Genomic DNA, 19,757 nt, shown 5'->3' with positions numbered 1-19,757 from the left:
TCAATGCCCTTGTTCTGATTATGCTTTGCTTAAACTTGGTGTATACAGTCCTGTGTAGGCGTTTTTTTAATTATTTTTTTTATTGTTGTTTAAAGTACAACAACTACATTCTTTTTTAATCCTCTGAAGAAACTAATAAATAGTCAGAAGTGCTCACTTACGAGACTTTGAATGTGAGAAAATATTTAATGGTTAGATTTGATACAACTATTAAAATCGATACAACTATTATAATCAATAATTGATTGGTGTGAATCCTATTGTCGGCCCAGCGCATTACTGAATAAATAGTAACAAAATCAATGTGATTGCTTTTTCTTTCTCTAAAGAGGAGAAAAAAGGAAAAAAGCAGCAAAATGTTGTTCTTGTTTTGTAGCTTTCTTTCTCTACTTGTTTGTGGGAACTTGGAAGTTGATCTCTTCCTTGAAAACATTGTCAATGTAGCTTCCCCCCCATATCCCCCATATAAAAAAATTGTTAAGCAGTCCCATATATCAAGGTGACAAGCTAATGGGAAACTCAATTCTTTTTGAAAAAAGCTTCTAAAATTCATCAACTTGATCCTCAATGTGAATGTTCAACCTCCTGAGCCAAATAGAATGAACAATCATATTGAAGACATCATATCTCTTGGAGGGTCCATTCAACACAAAATGCCTTTGCACCTGTTTCACTCTCCTATGCATCCTCAGGTACTGACTTTGAGATATTCCCATTAGTATTCTCTTGATGTTTGGTATATCCTTCACTTGTACTTGTACAGAAAATGACTTCCACTCAAGAACATCACTGAATGGTGGCACATAGCTATCTGAAATCAACACTGGTACACATTCTGCATATATGGCTTCCACAATTCTTGGGCTTGCCACTTCATAACCACTGGGGCATAAGCAGAACTTGCTATTCTTTAACTTTGATTCATAGGACACTCCATGAGGAAGTTGGTCATAAACTTGCACATCTTGGTCTTTTTCTTTCCATTCATTTAGAAGCAGGTACCTTATGTGGCCGTGTAGCCGGCCTGCAAAGAAGCCAAGAATTGACCGGCGAGATGGGGAGAGACCGCCAAGAAGTCCTTTTGTTTCGCCAGTTCGGAGATGAATTTCTGGAAATGAGACTGTTTGTGGGAAAACCCACATCGACCCGAACAGCCAATCACAGCTCGACACGTGGCTGGTCAAACATCCACCTCGGAGTTGATTCTCAGTGGTCAAACTTTGACTTCCACGTCATCACTGATCAACACTTCCTCTACCAGCTCAGACCGGATCTCCACACCGCCCCTCCTTGTTCGGTCCGAGCCGAACCGATGATCAACATGGGGTCCAGTGTCCATCTTCCCACGATCATCCCGGCTCGGCTCGGCTCGGCACAAGAGATGGCTTCCTTCCGAGTTCTGGCGTCGACCAGTTAGGGCTCGGAAAGACTCCAATCTATGGACCGGCTCGGCCTGGATTCCCATGCCCGATCCGACCACATATGGACTTCGTATCTTCGCATGGGAACATGTGTTCGTATCGGCTCGGCTCGGCTCTCCGCCGCCATTCCCAGGAAGATCACACCAGGATGAACCGCCACATTTAAATGCACCTGACACATTCTTCTGACGGATAGAATATCAGGCCTGCATTCATGAATGTTGGAGCAGTCTACCTGAACCTTCCAACCTTGCATTTAATGGAGCATTCAATGCAGCATTGAATGCTGAGGAAGCAAGCAGCTGAGCATACAACTAGGTCTGACCAGGTGCGTGGGTCTCTGGCAACCATTCATTCGCATGCAGGTATCTTACTCATTAAGGTTTCCTTTGCTTATATATATCGAGACGTATGCACAAAATGAGGTATCTAGCAATCAACGCAACCACACACAAAACACTTAAACAAAAATTCTCATTCACCAAAGAGCTTACCCAGCTTGCTGAGAATAACCCAGAATATTTGCCTTGTTCTTCCCATTCTCCCGAGTTCTCCCTTTGCTCTTCCTCATCCACCATCAAACGCCACCACTGATTTTATCATCGGAGTGTGTTTGGCTGGTACCACACCGGTCCATCTCCTTTGATCTTGTTTTTGTCTACAGGAAGATCTCAACCAGCATCCACTTCATCATCCAGCAAAGCACCTGATCAGCCAGGTCAACTTATCTAAGTTGTTGCATTTACCTTACGAGAATTTGCATCAACAGATTGGCGCCGTCTGTGGGAAGTGACTTCAGCCGTTGTGTTCATCACCGCAAGCGCTAAGCTCTTCCTTCACGCGAGTCATCATGACTACCATCTTTCGGGACACCAGCTCTTCCTCAGGAACATCTCAGAATGATGAACAACATCAGCCTGAGACGCCTGAGAAAACGAGGGGAGCACAACTCCCCAGGACATCAAAGTCCAAAGGTCCCTCGAAAATCCGAGCTGCTCATAAACTCCTCAAGGAGAGCCGGCGACATCTAGCCGCAGAGAATGCACTCCTGAAGCAGAATAATGAGCTGCTTGCAAAACAGGCCGAGCTGGCCGGCGAACTTGCACGCCATCGTGCTCAGCTCGAGAACAGCGGGGGATCGGGTTTCCGATCGCGCCGAACCCGAACCGAGCAGGAGGTCCTTTCACCATCTCCCTCTCGGCAAAGCACCCCTGCTGAGCCGAACGACCAGACCGATCGGCAGGACTCGGATCACGTCTTCCCGGGCTTCGAGGACATGCCCCCGGCTGAACAGGCCGAGTGCCTGAACGCCCACCGTCTTCTTCAACGAAAACAGGCGGCTTTCGGGAAACGTGTCCTCAGGAATTCGGACGGAGACCGTGCCGACCCGAATACAAACCGACGACCCCCGGCCCAATCAAGGTTGGGAACCAACAGTCCAGTCGGTTCGGCTGAAACCAGGGTCCCGATTGGGGATAGGCTCGGCCCCATCATCGGCCAGGATCCTTCCCCATCAGGAGCTCACTCAGGGAGGCGATCGGTGAGTGACCGACTGGGATCGACTATGATCATGTCGGATCGACGACCGGTCAGCGAGAGGATCACTCGCCAGCCGGTGAGTGAGAGACTCGGTAACCAGGCCGAGTGCTCGGGGGAAAATGCGGCCGAGCCGACCCCGCCCGACGTGGAAAATCTTGTCCGGACTCTGGTCCAGGACCAAATCCGGAGCGTCCACGATCGGCTCGGCCACGTCGAGGTCTCCAGGGGGTACACTGGTAGGGCCGACCACGGAGAGGAACTCCCCCTCCCGTACACCAACAGAATTCTGGATGCTGAGGTCTCCCGCGACACCAAACCCCCCAAGATGGATCAGTACGATGGGACCAAGGATCCCTACGACCATCTTGACAGCTTCAGATACGCCATGGAGGCTCGCCAGGCATCTGAGGCCACGAAGTGCAGAATCTTCCCCTCGACCTTGAAGGGCTCGGCTCGGGGATGGTTCCGAACTCTCCAACCGAACTCCGTCGATTCATTCTCCGACCTCCGAAGGGCCTTCCTGGCGAGATATCGGGTTGTATCCGAACGACTCTACAACTTGAACGATATGTCGCTCGTTAAGCAGCAAGAAGGGGAGAGCCTCAAGGCCTATCTGATCCGCTTCAACATCGAGTATACGAAGTGCGACGATTGCGACGATAGGTCAGCAAAGAATGCCCTCATGCAAGGTCTGCATGCTGGGGGACTCCGCTCCCACCTAATGAGGAATCCTCCCTCCACTTACGATGAGCTTTCTGCCGAAGCCACTAAGTGGGCACGGGCTGAGGAGTGGGACGCTCAGGTGGAGGCCCTGAATCCCAGGCCGACCTCGACCAAACGGAAGGAGGGAGAGGTCGCAAGTCCCAAACCCCAGGTCCAACCCAAGAAGACCAGGACCGAGGAGCCACGCCAACTTCTGGGCAAGGGACCCAAGTTTGTCCAGTACACGGAGTACACTCCCCTCAACGCCGGTCTGGAGACAATCTACTCCAAGGTCAAGGACCAACTCCCAGTCGCAAGGGAGATCAAGGGACCACCCCCAGACAAAATCAAGGAGGGCGTCTTCTGCAAATACCATTCCAATCACGGCCACGTCACGGGTGATTGCTACGCCCTCCGCGACGGGATTGAGACTCTTGCCCGGGCGGGTAAGATCAATCAATTCCTGGCCGGTGGGCCTAGGGTGCCCAAGGCCGCGCCGAAGAAGCCCACCAACACCATCGAGGTCCAGGATGCTGCCATCGGATCAATCGGCGGGGGACCGACCTTCGTGGGAAGCTCTAACCGATCCCAGAAGGAGTATGTCAGACAGGCGGCTCAAGCTCACGAGTCCCTGTCAATCCAGGCAGGTCAGCCCAGCACTTCAAAAAGACAGCGGAAGGACTGGGCGCCGGTCACCTTTGAGCCGAACGAGGCAAACGAGATCATCTTCCCCCACTATGATCCGGTCGTCATAGTCGCTGAGGTGGCCGGAACAACCATCGCGCGTTCCTTCGTCGATGGAGGGAGCTCAGTCAACATCCTCTACCACTCTGCGTTCGCGCAGATGGGCATCGGCGAGGATAAGCTGGAGACCGATACACCTGCCTTGGTCGGGTTCGGGGGAGAAGTGGTTCAACCCCTCGGACACATCTACCTTCCCCTTTCGCTCGGGAAGGGGCCGATCAAGAAGACCTGCATGACGTACTTCATTGTCGTCAAGCGGCCGTCAGCCTACAACATCATTCTGGGCAGACCGGCTCTGGTCGACCTTGACTGCATCGTCCATTACGCCAACCTCCTCATCAAATGTCCGGTGGGCGACGACTGCATTGTCATTCAGGGAGACCAGTGCTCGGCTCGGTCATGCTACGCCGCTTCGATCAAGCAGAAGGGTCAGCTGCCGAACTCACAGGAACTCGACTCCATCGCTGATTCGGGCAGGTGGCTGAGGGCGGAGACGTTCGATTTCACTTCCGAGCCGAACCCAGAATCTCGGCCCCTTCCCGCCGAGGCCTGGGAAGAAGTGCCGATCTCGGCCGAGACACCGGATCGGCTCGTCCGAGTAGGGACTCAGATCAGCCCCGAGCAGCGCTCCGCCATAATTGACTTCCTCCGTGCCAACGCGGAAGTGTTCGCCTGGTCTTACGATGACATGCCAGGCATATCGTCTGACGTGATCACCCACAGGCTGAACACTGACCCGGGATGCAAACCGGTCCGTCAGAAGAGGAGGTCATACGATCCGGTTCGATACGCCGCCATGGCTGAAGAGGTAACCAAGTTGCAAAACAACGGGTTCATCCGGGAGGTCAACTACCCCGACTGGCTCGCCAACGTGGTCATGGTGAAAAAGAACAACGGGAAGTGGAGGATGTGCGTGGACTTCACCGATCTGAACAGGGCTTGTCCCAAGGATAGTTTTCCCTTGCCCAGAATAGATCAGCTCGTCGATGCAACAGCAGGACATCAGCTCCTCAGTTTCATGGACGCCTACTCTGGATACAACCAGATCCTGATGCACAAGTCCGACCAGGAAGGCACATCTTTCATAACTGATCGCGGCATGTACTGCTACAAGGTCATGCCCTTTGGCCTCAAAAACGCCGGAGCCACCTACCAAAGGCTGGTCAACCACATGTTCAGATCTTCCATCGGCAAATCCGTAGAGGTTTACGTGGATGACATGTTGGTCAAAAGCATCAAGGCGGACGATCACGTCAGGGACCTCTCAGACATGTTCGGGGTCCTGAAGGAATATCAGATGCGGCTGAACCCAGCCAAATGTGTCTTTGGGGTTCGGTCAGGAAAGTTCCTTGGCTACCTGGTCAGCCAACGGGGGATTGAGGCCAACCCGGAAAAGATCCAGGCCTTGATCAACATGAGGTCTCCAAAGACACGCAAGGAAATCCAGAGTCTGACTGGAAGAGTCGCCGCCCTGAACCGGTTCATCTCAAAATCCACCGACCGGTGCCTCCCTTTCTTCAAAGCCTTAAGGGGAGCAGGGAAGGGCGTAGAATGGACCCCCCAATGCGAGCAGGCTTTTCAAAATCTGAAAAGCCACATGGGGGAACCTCCCATCTTATCCAAACCAGAAGAAGGTGAAGAACTTTTTCTCTACCTCTCTGTCTCTGACTCGGCTCTCAGCTCAGTTCTAGTGAGAGAGGTCGGCGGTGTACAACACCCCGTCTTCTATACGAGCCGAGCTCTCGCCGATGCCGAGACCAGGTATCCAAAGTTCGAGAAGATGGCTCTCGCCCTGGTCAGCTCGGCTCGGAAACTGAGACCCTACTTCCAGGCTCATTCAATCGTTGTCTTGACGGATCAGCCGCTCAGACAAATCCTGGCAAAACCCGAGACTTCGGGTCGGCTCATCAAGTGGTCAATCGAGCTCGGCGAGTTTGACATCATCTACCGTCCCAGGACGGCCATCAAAGGTCAAGCCATGTCGGACTTCATCTGTGAGTCGATCACCTCGACGGAGGATCCACCTCGCACCGACGCTATGCCAGCGGCGTCTGATCCGAACTCAAACGGCGATCACAGCCAGGTTGACCTCCTCACCTGGACCCTCTATGTGGACGGATCTTCCAACACCATGGGAAGTGGAGCCGGGCTTGTTCTGATCTCCCCAGAACAAGTTGTGATGGAGTATGCCCTTCGCTTCAGATTTCAAGCATCCAACAATGAAGCGGAGTATGAGGCCCTCATCGCCGGACTCAGACTGGCAAAGGAGCTCGGCGCGACCAAACTGAACATCTTCAGCGACTCCCAACTCATCGTCAATCAGATATTGGGGGAGTATGAGACTCGAGAACCTAGCATGACTGCCTATCTCGAGAAGACTCGTCTGCTGCTTGGGAACTTCCATGAGTACAAAATATCCCAAATCCCGAGGGCAGAAAACTGCAGAGCCGACGCCTTGGCACGTTTGGCTTCGGCCACAGACACCGGATCCGCTAGACACGTTCCAGTTGAAATCCTGGACAGACCTAGCACCGCCGAAAACGAAGTCACCGTCATGCAGACCGAGGCCGAGCCGAACTGGATGACGCCGATCATCAATTACTTGGTCTCCGGGATCCTTCCCCCGGAGAGAAACAAGGCACGTCTCATCAAGACGAGGTCGGCTCGGTTCAGCATGATCAATGGTCAGCTCTACAAAAGGAGTTTCTCCCTGCCCTACTTGCGGTGCGTCACTCCCCAAGAAGGTCAGGATGTGCTGAGAGAAATCCACGAGGGGATATGCGGAAACCATTCTGGAGGAAGAGCCCTTGCCTACAAGACAATCAGACAGGGTTACTTCTGGCCAACGCTGAACAAAGACGCGGATCATCTCTCTCGCACTTGTCTCAGATGCCAGCAATTTTCCGCGGTCCCCCATCAACCTCCCCAGGTTCTGACCTCCATATCCAGTCCCTGGCCGTTCGCGCAGTGGGGACTCGATCTGATCGGTCCTCTGCCGAAGGCAAAAGGGCAAGTCACCATGGCCGTAGTAGCAGTCGACTACTTCACCAAATGGGCCGAGGCCGAGCCCCTAGCCACAACCACAGCCGAACGAATGGAGACCTTCGTCTGGAAGAACATCATTTGCCGATTCGGCATGCCGCACACTATCATTGCGGACAATGGCAAACAGTTCGACTGCAAGAAGTTCAGGAGTTTTTGTTCGCGTCTGAACATCAACTTGCGCTTCACCACGCCTTACCACCCGCAGTCAAACGGGCAGGTCGAGGCCATCAACAAGATCATCAAGAAGACCCTCAAGACTAAACTTGATAATGCTAAGGGGAATTGGCCTGAACTCTTGCCAGAGGTGCTTTGGTCTTATCGAACTTCCTATCGCAACTCGACGAAGGAAACACCCTATGCATTGGCGTTCGGAACTGACGCCGTCGTCCCGGTCGAAATGGGGACTCCTTCATTCCGGACCGGCACATACAATCCCGAGACCAATGACACCGGACTTCGGCTCGGCCTGGACATGATCGAGGAGAGGCGAACCGACGCCAATCTCTGCCGAGCCGCCTACCAACAGAGGGTAGCCAAGTACTACAATCAAAGGGTCAGACCCAGAAGCTTCGGATTGGGCAATCTCGTCATGAAAAAGAATCCCTTTGCCATCAAGGAGAGCTCGTTCGATCCGAACTGGACCGGACCATACAGAATCACGGGCATAGTCAAGCCCGGCACTTACAACTTGGCCACTCTGGCTGGTAAGCCTCTCAAGCATAGCTGGAACGCTGAACACTTGAAGACTTATTACCAGTAAAAATGTAGTTAGGGTCGGGGACTGTCCGACCTAACACCCATTCCAATCAATGAAAGGATGAGCACATTTCTACTCATTTTCCTACTTATTTTTCGAAGCAAACACTGGGGACTCCACTCCTATACACTTTTAACAAAGAGGAAAGATCTAAGTGTTTCCTTCGAAAAAAAATAGTAAACCCATGTGCCGAGCCGAAGTGCCATTTTCGGCCCGACGCTCGGTGCATTATAAACTCATGTGTCGAGCGGGCGCGCCATTTCCGGCCCGATGCTCGGCATATTACAGACTCATCAGGTCTATAAACTCATGTGTCGAGCGGGCGCGCCATTTCCGGCCCGATGCTCGGCATATTACAGACTCATCAGGTCTATAAACTCATGTGTCGAGCGGGCGCGCCATTTCCGGCCCGATGCTCGGCATATTACAGACTCATCAGGTCTATAAACTCCCGTGCCGAGCTAGCGTGCCACTTTCGGCCCAATGCTCGGCATGGTACAGACTTATCAGGTCTATAAAAATCCCTGTCTGAGCCGAAGTGACTTCCTACAGTCCTAACGTTCAACAGGATATTTCTAAAAGAAAAATATACACTCCAACCAAAACTTTCATCGTGCATACCGAGCCGATCTGAAAGTAGGTTTGAATATTTTTCTCAAAAAACTGCATTCCTAAAATATCCCAATGGGTATGCCGAGCCCATCCGAGATGACTAGGGTCTTTAAATTTTTACTTATCTTGGTTATGCTTATCAAGCTGATCCGAAGACAATTTCTAATATATCATTACCATTCATTTTCATCGCGATCGGCATGCCGAGTCGATCTCAAAATGCCTTGGTTTTTATTATGTTTTTCACTTTTATCATTTTCTTGCCCATGTGTTATTAGTTTTGTCTTTTAGCTTAATTCCCGAGCCGAACTGACAGCAACTGGTATCATAAAAAGAAATACTGATAAATAAGTAACATAAAACCAAATACAATCTGTTCCAAAATTAGTCAAACCCGAGCCACACCTCGGCTCGGGAAGAAATATAAAAACAAGACAACATAAAAATTAAATAAAATCAGCCATCATGCAGATCGCTCGGCAGGGCCCTCCTGGATCGGCTCGGTAGACTCCTCAGGCGTCTCCTCGCCGAGCTGCACCACCTCAACCCCGCCGATCTGCATCTCATCATTGGGATCGGATTCGGGGACTGGGGGAATCGGGGTCGGCTCGTGTGCGGGCAGTGGAGGATCTTCCGGAGTCGGCTCGACTTCGGCGTGGACTTGGCGATCGGGAGAAGGAAGCTCATCCTGTTGACTTCCCTGGGTGTCTTCATCGTCATCGGACTCGCCAAGGAATGAGACATCCCAGTCCGGCCTCTTCGATTTGATCGCCTCCAAGAGCTCCTGATACCCATCAAAATGGGCATCAGCCAGTGCCTGGGCGCTCGGCACTTCAGCTCGACGTCTGAGTTCGGCATTTTCGACCCTCCGTTCGGCAGCCTCGACGTCTCGCTGAAGATCGCCGACATAATGCCTCAAGTCCGCCACATTTTGCTCCGAGGAGGCAAGCTCCTTGCCGAGCCGACCGACCTCCTCCTCCTTCCTGGCCAGCCTGGATTGCAGACCCTCCGACCGTTCGCGCTCGGCATTGACCGTCCGCTCGGCCTCGGCCAACTTCTCTTTCAGCTCTACGACCCGTGCCCGAAACCTCTCCAGTTTCGCCTCGGCATCGACGGCGGCCTTAGCAGCTTCGAACTGCCTCATGGCGAGCTGCAAGAGAAACAAATTCATCATTAGTCCGAACCGAGCGAATAGACGAAATCCGAAGTAAAAGAGACTTACCAACATGGCCTGGCGGGACGCGATCAGAGCCTGGTGGCTGAAGCCCGGCTCGCCATGATCGGCCCACAGCCCCTCCTGCACCCTCGCGGTCATCACGCGCTTGAGGCCCATGACGAACGGCTCGAGGCCGGGGTCTACCTCCACCGCCTTCAGGGGCGCCGAACCGGATGCTCCGGCACCAGAACCGCCGGGCTCGGCCCGAGCCCTCTTCTCCACCGGGGCCTCAGCCTGGGGAGCCTTCCTCTTCTCTGCTTGCCGAACCGGTCTCGGCGCAGGAGATCTAGGCTGGGCTGCCGCTGGGGCAGGAGCCTGTACCGGCTCGGCAGGGGGCCGCCCCGCTGCTTTCTTCTGGACGCTCCGAGCCGCCCTCCTCCTAAGGCGAGTCTCCAATTCGGTGGGCGCCATTCCCCTCTCGGCTCGTGGATTCCACCTGGGCACAAACCAGGAGATCCCGCTCGATCGGATCTGAGTCTCCCCGAGCAGAAACTTGGTTGACAAATACTCTGCTGGTGAGTCCCTGATCGTGGCGATCTGATCCTTAAGCTCGCCTCGGAGCTTGAACTTGCCCCAGCTAACTGCAAAGACGAAGCCAAAAAGAGTTAGACAAAGAAAAAATGCAATTATTAACAAGACATAAACGAATTGTCCTCGGATCGGCCCCAAATTCCCAGTACCCACCTGGAATTCTAAAAGCTCTGGGGACCCGAGCCGAGGTGGTTCTGTTCGGATCGGCGAACTCCCAATCCCCAGAAACAAAGAAGTATCTTTTCTTCCATGTCTTCTGGGAGGAGGGATTCCCACCGAAAAGTGGCCCCGAGTACGCCTGGAGGTTGTAGAATCCGAGCTCGCTCTGCTTCGACCTCAGCGCGTAATTGCAGAACAGGATATCTTTATCCGGCTCGCATTTGTGCACCTTGTACCACAAAATGTGCATGGACAGGATGATCCTGTACACGTTGGGATTCAACTGATGTGGCGCCGCGCCGATCATGGCCAACCAGTCCTGCAGGAATGGATGCAGGGGAAGCCGAACCCCGTTCTCAAACATTTCCGGGTACATGGTCACCCATCCCTTAGGAGGTCGGCTCGGCTTCTCCCCTTCCATCGGCAGTCTCATCCGCACGGCCTCGGGAACGGAGTACCGAGCCCTCAGATCCTCGAGATGAAACTCGGTCATCTCGTTTTGGATCTGATCGGCCTTCCACGCCAACTCCTCGTAAAAGTCCGGGTCGATCGGACTCCCTGTCACTTGCCGAGCCGAGGTCGACGCGTCGTGACCCCTGTCCCTTTCACTTGGGCCCGAGGTTAACCTGCTCGGGACAGTCACGATCGGCTCGACGTCAAGGGGCTCCTCGTCGTCGCCCTCGGCCGCCTCTTGTTCCCGGTCGGAACTCGGCGCTTCGAGGTTTTCCCGATCCTCTCGGGCTCGGCGCTCCTCGCCTGGGTTACGATGCAATGCCGAGATGACCTCGTCCAACTCTTCGGACAACCCATCCCAACTTGCCTGGCCCGCGGGAGGACTTCGGCTCTGATCGGCATCACTGTCTCCATCAAACGCCTCCCCAGAGCCGAGCCGATCACTCGAATCGGATTCAGACATTGCTAAAACACCTTTTTTCCGTTTTTCCCTCACTTTTTGGATTGAAAAGTGTCTTTTTCAAGAACACTAAGAACAAACCCAGAAAAACCCGAAAAACACAAAAAACTCAAAAGTGGACAGAATCACTTACTGGTTTTGTCCGGCCAAATCCCTCCGCCCCAAACACCCTCGGAATCACCTCGCCTATCGCCGTACCCGGTCGATGTTGGGATCGGACTACCACTCCAACGACGGTGAGAGAGAAGATTTCACGGTGAGAGAGAGAGTTTTTGCAGGAGAGAGAGTGAGCTTCAGGAAAATGAAAGGGAAGAGAGAGAAATTGCCAATTTATATCCTCATGCAGACCGATCTCAGCCCTTCATTTCTGGCGCTTCAAATGCCAGATCTTGACACCTGTCAAGCATTCAAAAATACCCATAATGAGGTGACCCTTACGTTCCCCCATGCAGAAATCAAACGTCCCTTCACCTGTCCCAGAGATTTTCTGACCAATCACAAGTCGTCATGTGCTCGGATCTTCGGGAACATGGGCTTGTAGGGTTCGGCTCGGACCAAGCGAACACGCCATCTTTGGGATTACACTTCAACTTCCAATCCACCACTGCCCGCTCGGATCGGAAGCTGGGGGACTCCTGTTTGTGGGAAAACCCACATCGACCCGAACAGCCAATCACAGCTCGACACGTGGCTGGTCAAACATCCACCTCGGAGTTGATTCTCAGTGGTCAAACTTTGACTTCCACGTCATCACTGATCAACACTTCCTCTACCAGCTCAGACCGGATCTCCACACCGCCCCTCCTTGTTCGGTCCGAGCCGAACCGATGATCAACATGGGGTCCAGTGTCCATCTTCCCACGATCATCCCGGCTCGGCTCGGCTCGGCACAAGAGATGGCTTCCTTCCGAGTTCTGGCGTCGACCAGTTAGGGCTCGGAAAGACTCCAATCTATGGACCGGCTCGGCCTGGATTCCCATGCCCGATCCGACCACATATGGACTTCGTATCTTCGCATGGGAACATGTGTTCGTATCGGCTCGGCTCGGCTCTCCGCCGCCATTCCCAGGAAGATCACACCAGGATGAACCGCCACATTTAAATGCACCTGACACATTCTTCTGACGGATAGAATATCAGGCCTGCATTCATGAATGTTGGAGCAGTCTACCTGAACCTTCCAACCTTGCATTTAATGGAGCATTCAATGCAGCATTGAATGCTGAGGAAGCAAGCAGCTGAGCATACAACTAGGTCTGACCAGGTGCGTGGGTCTCTGGCAACCATTCATTCGCATGCAGGTATCTTACTCATTAAGGTTTCCTTTGCTTATATATATCGAGACGTATGCACAAAATGAGGTATCTAGCAATCAACGCAACCACACACAAAACACTTAAACAAAAATTCTCATTCACCAAAGAGCTTACCCAGCTTGCTGAGAATAACCCAGAATATTTGCCTTGTTCTTCCCATTCTCCCGAGTTCTCCCTTTGCTCTTCCTCATCCACCATCAAACGCCACCACTGATTTTATCATCGGAGTGTGTTTGGCTGGTACCACACCGGTCCATCTCCTTTGATCTTGTTTTTGTCTACAGGAAGATCTCAACCAGCATCCACTTCATCATCCAGCAAAGCACCTGATCAGCCAGGTCAACTTATCTAAGTTGTTGCATTTACCTTACGAGAATTTGCATCAACAGAGACATCCTTAGAAGGATTGAATCCTTCAGAAGTGTTTGCGTTGCATAGTACTCTTATGGACTTGTTATATAAATGAGGAACATACAAAGATGTGCGCGGCCCCTGTAGATAGGTAAAGTTATTTCAACAAATGTGGTACCACTATTTTAAGCTTTAATTTTAAATCATAAGCTATCCTCAACAAAAGTGAACCAAAAGCTCGTATATATGGTGTTTGTTTAAGTTATTAAGGAATGAGGGCAATACTGTAAGTCATAATCTCATACGTAGAGATTACATGTAGGTACAACCTCATCCTACACCTTACAAATTAATAAATAAAGGGTACGAGAGATTTGAGGGCTTCGATCTCAAAACCTCTTGAAATCAAAACTCAGATAACTTGTTAGACAATCACTATACTCTTAAATTGTTACAAAAGTCCCAAATTAAGGAATATCAAAGAAGTAGATTCTACTAGAAATTAAGCTAAATGGTACTGGTGGCAAGTTATAGAATCAACCAATTGACCAACCATATGGTGGAATATATTTAATTAAATAGGAAAAAAAAAGTGAGGGAAAAAGTTGGGGGGGAAGACTGGAAGAGGGTGAGAAATGATTCCTTACCCAATCATGGCAAGAAAGCATAAAGTGATCAGCACCAAGGCTTCGATTCCAAAAGGGATGCTTATCAGAAATGACATTGACATATATAGTCAATGACAGCACGGCCAATGGACTCTGTGTCATGAGACTCAGCCACATACAGGTACTGAACCAACATCACCACACTAAATGGAAGAAAATAAACAAGGGCCTCATCTGGGTTTGTGGTTCTGTAAATATTGCTCATTTCCATTTGATGAATAAACCTCCCTTCTGTAGAATATATGCTCTTGCAAGGACCATTGTGAAATATTGGTGGATCTCCTTCTTTGTATACATATATCTTGAACAGCCTTTCCATCTCCAAATAACTCCTGCAGTAGATTTTATTTTCTCAATTTTATTTTTCTCGTATTTATAAGGAATAATTAGACAACCATTAATTCAAAAGCTTAAGCGCTTAATAGGAAATGAGTAACAATGTATATCAAATTAACACTATTTCTCATGTGCAAGCTCATCCTTATAGATACGGGCAAATAAAATAAAAACATATAGGTACTGTCTCACATCTTGCAAATCAACACAAAAGTGGAAGGACGTGAAGGTTTCGAACCTATGACTTACAATCAGAACTCTTATATTGTTCAACAAATTGACCCCAGAAGCTTAAACAAGAGGTGGAGATTATGGACTAATTAAACAAGATAATATATACCTGTGAAAGGCATTTGCATTCCTATATATTGGTCCTCGAGGAACATAGTCTGGATCTTCATGGGTAGAGGTTAGATTTCGAACTCGAGCAGCTTCTCTTATGGAAGCTCGAACTCCAGCCAAACTTGCTTCAAGTCTCTCTAACCTGCTATATCTCTTTACACTACTTATTGTTGCAGAAGCAGTACTACTACTCCCATTAATTTCATCATCAGATCCTTTATCATCAATCAATACTATATCTTCTTTTTCTACCTGTGATATGATATACAAAAAATACCAAGAAATTAATTAAATAGAAACATATATATGCACTTCTGAACTTGAAGAAAGACATAACAAAAAAAATCTTACAATTTTATTGGGGAGAAAAGCTGTTTCATTTGGTTTTGATGAAGAAGTACTTATATGATGTTCTGCTGCAGCTTCAAGCACTTGAGAAGGCCTTGATGATGTTGTAGAGAGAGCTAGTGATGAAGAATAGTCAGTACCCAAAATGCTACCGACTCTCCATGACCATGAAAACGAAGTACTTGTGACACCCAAAGTGCAAAGAAGCACTGATATCATAAACAAAGGAACAACAATCACTAGAATCAAAACTGAAGAAGAAGATGATGACCACAATGGTGAAAACAAAGAATTATGTGGCTTATTGTTGTTGAGAGGCTTCATCTCTCTCTCTCTCTCTCTTTAATCTCTGTTACACACTATGCACAGCTGTATATATGGTATTACTGGATTAGTACTGATCGAATGAGCATATTGTTGTGTGTTCATTACTTAGAATGGTAGTTATTCCTTGCTGCTCATAAGCGTCATTCTTTGGGAAAAGGCCAGGTTGTGTGGCAAGGCTTTTTGATATGAGAACCATGCAATGCTTCCTTGCTACTTGATGCAAATTTGGTTCTCTTTCCCAAAGTTACACATGCTTTCATAGTTTCATATATATATATATAAATATATATATTTACACATATTTTTTCTTATTCAATATGGGGTAATTATTAAATCTTGCATTTGCAAGGGGTGACTAATTTCAAGGGATATATAAGATTTGGATTTCTTGCAATACTTGTTTTTGTTTGTTTCAATAAAAATTTAAGCATAATGAATTTATAAATGTGACCCCGCCCATGAAACTAATTCTCTTTCACTCATATACTCTAAATCTATAATATATATACAAACTAAAGCAAAAAATCTGTGCCCAATCGGTCATTGTATGTGTCTGTGTGTATATATATATATACACATATATACATACAATCACCAACATAAATAAGTAAATAAGGGGATTATAAAACCATGTATATAGAACGTGTTTATTTTTGCTTGCAAATAACGATGCTCTTCTGAATACAGATATCAATTCCCACTAATTAAAGATGGTAAACTAATCAAATTAATATTAATTAACTCAACCTATGCATTCTCAAGTATGAGAAATGTGTAGTTTAAGTGTTTAACCCAATGATATAGCTGTTAGCCTGTTACTGCTGCATTCTGTAAATGAATATGAGCATATTATAATATTGGCAGGGAATAAAATAATCAGTTTCTAACATTCAAGTACAGAAGAAATTTAAGAGCCCATTCTTTGATACAAAAAACTATTAATTGGGCATATATTAAATTATTAATTACATGCACTCAAATTCAAAATGGAACCTCTTCGTACGAAGCAATCTTGGGATGGCCTCAAAGTCTGACCTTCTGTCCGTCACCGTCACGTTCGCTAACTTTGATTTTTGTAAATTTTTGGTATATAAATGATATCATAATACCAGCGTCTCTTTACTCTCTTATGAAAGTTGACTCTTGTTTCCTTTTAATTTTCTATTTAAAAGATGGATACTGCTATTTACTTTTTCCAATCTACAGTTACATACTAAACAATGTCCAGTTTAATTGATTTTTTTGCATAGGTGATCTCCATAGAATAATTTAAAAAATGAACGATTCTGATCATGAATTTACACTACAAAATGAAAATAACAAAGAAAAAGGTCGGTAAAGAAGGTAGATTGGAGAATGTGGATAGCATTTCTCTAAAAGAAGATATATATAGGCCCCTTCAGGTGTGAGATCTCACATTTAGTGTTAAATGTGGGATGGGGTGGATGGGCCCACTCTATATAGTTTTTCAATAATCCGAACCGTCTATTTTTTAAGTCTCCATTCATAGATCATCATTGCAAAAAATTAGTAAAATCGAAAATCATTTGTCTATTTAACTTTAGTATCTATTTTTATTGATTGGTCCTTACACTCTCCCTTTGGTATCAGAGCCATAAGTACGTGTTGTGTTTATTTATCTATTTATCCGCCCAAGTGGTTTGTTTTCTGAGCTGTTTATTTAGTTCTTCCTTGTCTTCTATTTTCCCCTGACTATATCCAACTTCTAGAGAATTTTTTCTTTCCAAACAATAGGTCCAAGAACAAACAATAAGTCCTAGGGTGAGGCATGAGCGGATGCGGCATGAGAGGAAAAAGAGAAAACTTTATTAGTTTCATATATTCTTGGCCCTCAATAGGAAACAAAGACAATTCTGATAATGTCATAGAAAATTTATAAGCTTGGAAATATGAGTGGATATTTTAGATCCAACTCTACAGCCAGTAGTTCTTGGTGTGGTTTAAATAGAATCCCATACATAGTAAATGAAGAATATATTGAGTACTAGTAAGATGATCACATTGATTTTAATGATTGGAATATACCTAAGGTCCCTAGTAAAGAAATTTATAGAAAGAAATGATCAATGTCATCCTTCAAAGGTGAACATCATGTTAAAACAGTCGAACACGTTTATGCTTTAAGTAAAGAACACATAACCTATCAACTCTTCAATCCTGAATCAATTAAAAAACACAGAAAATGTGGTTACAATTACCTTCATATTGGATTAGACCAAATTGCAGTAAAACCCTTAACAAGGAAAGGTCTTAATGCCTCTGTTTTATTGTGTTTACGAGATGCAAGATTCACTAATTTTAGTGATAGCACCCTCGGAATCATTGAATCAAGTTTGAATAATGGTCCATTCCATTTTGATTGTTACCCAGACTTTACAATTAGTTTAAGTGATCCACACATGTTAAAAGCTTTAACTTTAAATATAAAAACCTCAAGATATCATGTCCTAGAAGGAGTTCAACCTCTAGCTTTAATTTATAGAGTTTAATATAAATGTACTGGAACAAATATGAACTTCCAGGCCATTTCCAAGAGTCCAAAAGACTAGACTTTATTAATTCAAAGTAGTCAAGAGAATGCAAACATACGAATACCACATACTATTAAATGGTCAGATGTTAGTTTACCAGAAGATTGGTTATTAACAAATGAAAGTCAACAAACTAATATTCAAAATAATTTATTCAACCTTGATTATATCCAACAATACCTTGATGGTACAGTAAAAATCAACTTTGGAAACCAAAACCCTAGGTCCTCCTTACAAATTAGAGATTTTAGATATAGAAAGTCAAATGATCAAAACTAAGATTCAAGCAAGACATTCCTTTGTGGGGTCAACTACCACAGAAGAATTAAAAAGAAGAGATCATGAATTATAAAGAGATTTAAAAAATCTTAAATTAAAAGGACTCAAAACCACCTCACAAGTAAGTTATCCCTGTTACAAACCAAACACTAGTACTAGTTATTATACTGAAACAATTGAAGAAGATCAAACTTCCCCTATTGTCACTAATTTCGAGGTAACTCCTCCAGCAAATCCTAATTATTAGTGATTAACAAATTAAGATTTTAAAATAAATTTTAAAATTCCAAACCAAGATATTGAATCCGTTGGTAACATTGAAAGACATGATAAATTCAGACAAAAATACACTATTGAACAAAAAGAAGATATATTTTAGAAATGGAAAATGATGATGAAAGCAATTAAAATAGAAATATTGTTTTTTGATTTTGTTGAACAACATTATCAAGACAACAACTGACGCAGCGTAACACGCAATTAAAAAAGACTAGGGAAAACCAGCGTTAACCCTAAGAAAGAATATGGAATCCACCAGAGAAATGAGAGAAATCTCAAGGTTTTCTGATTGAAAATAATAATAATTGAATTTTACAAACAGCTAAAAAGGTTGTTTAAATACGTTCAGAACCCTAGACGTTCGAAATTCAAAACGGAAATAAAAATGGAAATAAAGTGCAATTTAGGAAACTTATTCAAAAACACTAAATTGCTTATTTGAAGCCCTAAACAAAGGAATTTGGCCAAAATAGGCCCTCGGTCATCGCCCTAAACAAAGGAATTGGGTATTAGAGCTTGGTTATACGTTTGAGTTGTTTTCATGATCATTACCATAAAGTTTGGTTAACGATTTTCCAGAAAATCGTGGGTTTTGGGTAAACACTTTTCCGCTGCTATATTAGAGGTTTTCTAACCTTATTTTTCCAGTTGATCTTCTGTTGTTTTGCTGCGTGCACGCAAATTCTTCATCATCAACAGCAGACTGTGTTGTGCCGTCGATTCCAGCCTCCAAGACACTCACACCACGCTGTCGAATCCAACCGCTGAGACCTCACGCCGCGCTATTGATTACTTGTCGACCGTGCATCACTCCACGTGCCGCTGCGACGACTTGATCTACTGCTCTACCAGATTGCACAACTGCAACCAATCCCCAACCTCCTACATCTGAACTCACGGGGAAGACCGGGTCTATACCAATCAATCTGGTCTTGGTGTCTTGTGTGGTCGTACTTCTCATCTGTCTGCACATTTCGTGTGATTCTTGTTAGGGTGTTTGTTTATTTTTCTATATATTTAAAATATATATATACTATGACAGGGTCCGGCTCCAACAACAACTCTGAGAAGCAAAAAGAGAAGGCATATTCTTTTGCTTTGCCTCCCCTTAATCCACAAGAGGTGTCCTCCTAAATTACTCCCGAACGCCTTGATGGTACTAACCACATTGAGTGGTCTTTGAATGCGTGAAATAAGATCAGAGGCAGAAAGCGATGGGGTTTTATTTCTGGCACTAAGGAAGCACTAAAGGACATTAATTCGGATGAATATGAGACTTGGGAAGACGAGAATTGTATGGTCGAGTCTTGGCTTCTTGAC

The 19,757-nt window shown here is 46.7% G+C and overlaps 1 pseudogene across 1 annotated transcript; it reads right to left on the bottom strand.

Annotated features, from left to right (window-relative positions):
- Positions 1–354: 354 nt before the first annotated feature.
- LOC147280499 (putative glycosyltransferase At5g03795) lies at positions 355–15,324 on the bottom strand (annotated as a pseudogene). Its single transcript, XR_015123393.1, has 6 exons — positions 15,004–15,324; positions 14,651–14,904; positions 13,954–14,306; positions 13,349–13,447; position 12,072; positions 355–1,120 (listed from the first exon to the last, which is right to left on the bottom strand). The product of XR_015123393.1 is annotated as a putative glycosyltransferase At5g03795 (transcript).
- Between the last annotated feature and the right edge of the window lie 4,433 nt (positions 15,325–19,757).

Source organism: Dryas octopetala, chromosome 7 (genome assembly GCF_963921425.1).
Source record: "Dryas octopetala chromosome 7, drDryOcto1.1, whole genome shotgun sequence".
NCBI classification, from domain to species: Eukaryota; Viridiplantae; Streptophyta; class Magnoliopsida; order Rosales; family Rosaceae; genus Dryas; species Dryas octopetala.
Note: the sequence above shows the minus strand (reverse complement) of the source record. Positions and strands in the feature narration are given on the sequence as shown.